This window comes from Curcuma longa, unplaced genomic scaffold (genome assembly GCF_044706935.1).
Source record: "Curcuma longa cultivar G26 ecotype Majalengka, Jawa Barat unplaced genomic scaffold, ITB_CL_G26_1.1 contig_23586, whole genome shotgun sequence".
NCBI lineage: Eukaryota > Viridiplantae > Streptophyta > Magnoliopsida > Zingiberales > Zingiberaceae > Curcuma > Curcuma longa.
Window position 1 is genome coordinate 1 of NW_027432198.1, and position 2,721 is coordinate 2,721.

At 40.9% G+C, this 2,721-nt stretch overlaps 1 long non-coding RNA gene across 1 annotated transcript; it reads right to left on the reverse strand.

Annotated features, from left to right (window-relative positions):
- Window positions 1-309: 309 nt before the first annotated feature.
- LOC141818168 (uncharacterized) lies at window positions 310-1,624 on the reverse strand. Its single transcript, XR_012600920.1, has 2 exons — window positions 1,563-1,624; window positions 310-508 (listed from the first exon to the last, which is right to left on the reverse strand). It is a non-coding gene; the product is annotated as an uncharacterized LOC141818168 (long non-coding RNA).
- Between the last annotated feature and the right edge of the window lie 1,097 nt (window positions 1,625-2,721).

Below are 2,721 nucleotides of genomic sequence, written 5' to 3' on the forward strand. Positions count from 1 at the left end.
TGTCACGACCCGGGAGAGGACCGTCCGAAAAATTTCGGCAGCATCTCCCCTGTATCTATGACAATTCCCTGGATACATACACATATATAAGGCCCACACGGCCAATCCATAACAGGCTATGGATTTATACAAGTGAAATAAATCTAAATGTGACCCACACGGCCACTCAACACATCCTACTATATATACAATGCATCCGTAAAAATATTAACGAATAAAACTCGTTAATTATTCGCAAAAGAGATAATACGCAGCAGAAAACACAGTATACTAAAATTTCGAACGGAGAATAAAATCCGAAACTACATATAAGATGCAAGCAGTGTAATAAAGTCCATAGTCTCAATACGACACATAAATCCGAACTGTAAGCAAATCACGATAATACGAAACTACTACATCAATGAATAAACCAACACAAGTCCACAACACAAAAATCACCAATAGCTGTGAGATGTCGCGTCTGGCAGAATCTCCTCGGCATCAGCTGTAAACTCCTACCTGATATCTGGGAAGACAGAAAAATCCCAGGGTCCAAAAGATGTGAGTACAAATACTCAGTGGGTAATATAGAAAGACAGTGCATGAATAAAAGAAATAACAAAAGGATAGGTACATACCAAAGGTCAACAAGGTATCAGTAATATCTCTGCAGATAGATAACAACTAACATGGATCTCATGTAATGCATCATATGAATGACATGTCAAGCATAGTGCAACAGTCAAGGATCAAACAGGTAGGCAATCAAAATGCAGTATCAGTACGGTCCAGTACATATATATCATGCATATGATGTGCATATGCATGATGCAACTGCCCCACTCACTACAGCACTCGTGCAAGCATCTGAGGCTGGGATGGCCGGCATCGGGGGATCAGTACTCCGCGCCCTACAGTCAAGTAGTCCGGTGATCCAAATCAGGGATCAGTGCTCCGCGTCCGGTGATCCCGTAGCTATGATAAGCTACATATCCTATGGCCGATATCTGACCTCTAATACTCGTCTGCGACGTACCAATCATGTACTCTCCGAGTATACCCCTAACGGTATCGAGGTCAAATCATCGACTCGGCTGCGTACACTGCCATACAGCCGTCGACTGCGTACACTGCCATACAGTCGCCATCATCATGATGGAAATAGGGTATAATAACCACCTATGTAGATATACAACTAAGTCATCTACCATCACGATATACCCACTGCAATGGGATTTACAATCGTTATCATGCATCATGATGAGATGCTCAAATCATAGTAATCATCACCTACTATACTAATCAATAAAAGTAGGTACAAGTCATCATGCTCGCAAGTATCATACGAAAGGATCATATCAATAATGATCATACATGCCATATCAAGAATAGAAGCAGTAATCAGGAATGATAATCCAAGATCAATGGCATAAGGACAAGCATGATATAACATGAGTGGTGAAAAGGTATACAAATCACAGGAAAGAATAGCATCAATGTATCAAGCTACAAAGACTATAAAAGAATCATGCACTGGGAAAAACATGAACTGTATTGACCAAATACAGTAAATCACCCACCTGATAAAATGCAGGTAAAATCCTAGAACCCCCAGAAATATATCCTCGTATAATACCAAACTCCTATATCACTCAGGGTCCTGTAAATACAATGATAATATCCTAAATATCATGATGTATCTAGCAAGATCAAATGGAATCTAAGTTAGTTTAATCTATTCAATTAAGCTAACTTGGGTCAAACCCAATTCAACCCAACCATTTCTATTAACAAGAGTTAATCCAATTAATTAATTAGTGATATTAACACAATTAATTAATTAAATTAACTAGTTGTATTAACCTCATTAGATTAATCAACCCAATCATAAACTTACTAAACCAAAACTGATCAAGCAATCCTAACCTAATCCAACACTAATCTATATCAGATTACTAATTAGATCAAACATTAACAAAAGAACTTACCAAACCAAAGCCCTAGCTCAGTACATTTGATCTACCCGTCACTTATGATTCCAACAAGAAATCCCTAACAATCCAAGAAATCCATAAACTCACAATCAAACAATGAAATCCAAAGAAATCTGCATCAAGACACCTTAACAGATCAAGATCTAATCTTAGAATCTTGCCCTAACAAATCCAGATCTCAACCCAAAGGAAGGCTTGCCCTAGCTTCCTTGTGGTCGGCGCCGAAGACCCTAACTAAAAGCCAAGCAGAAGGAAAATCAATCCAGAATCACACAAATCTAATTCATTCCAATCAAACATCAAATCTGTTAACGGAACAAGCTAACCACCTAGACAAAACACTTACCTCGGATCTGAGTGAAACCCTAGCCTAGATCCGTCCGATCAAGCCAATCAACGTCGCCGGCCGAATCAAGAATCCTCACCGAATCAAGATCTGCTCAAGAGATCTATGGAAACCGGCAGAAATCACAGATCTAAGCTGTAGAAAACCCTAGGCATCGAAGATTGAATGAATCCTTACCTCTTCTTCCTCTACCTCCACCGATCTCTCTTCTCCGCCTCGCGTTTCCACCAGCTGCAAACCGTGGCTCGCCGGTCACCAACAGCCGTCCACGCGAGGCTTGGATCGATCCCCACTCGTCCGCGACCTCCGATCCAGCTTCTCCTTCGCCAGTCGCCGTCGTCCGCCGAGTTCGAAGAAGAACAGAGGAGTCGAGTGGAGAACAGGGGAAGGAAATCGCGA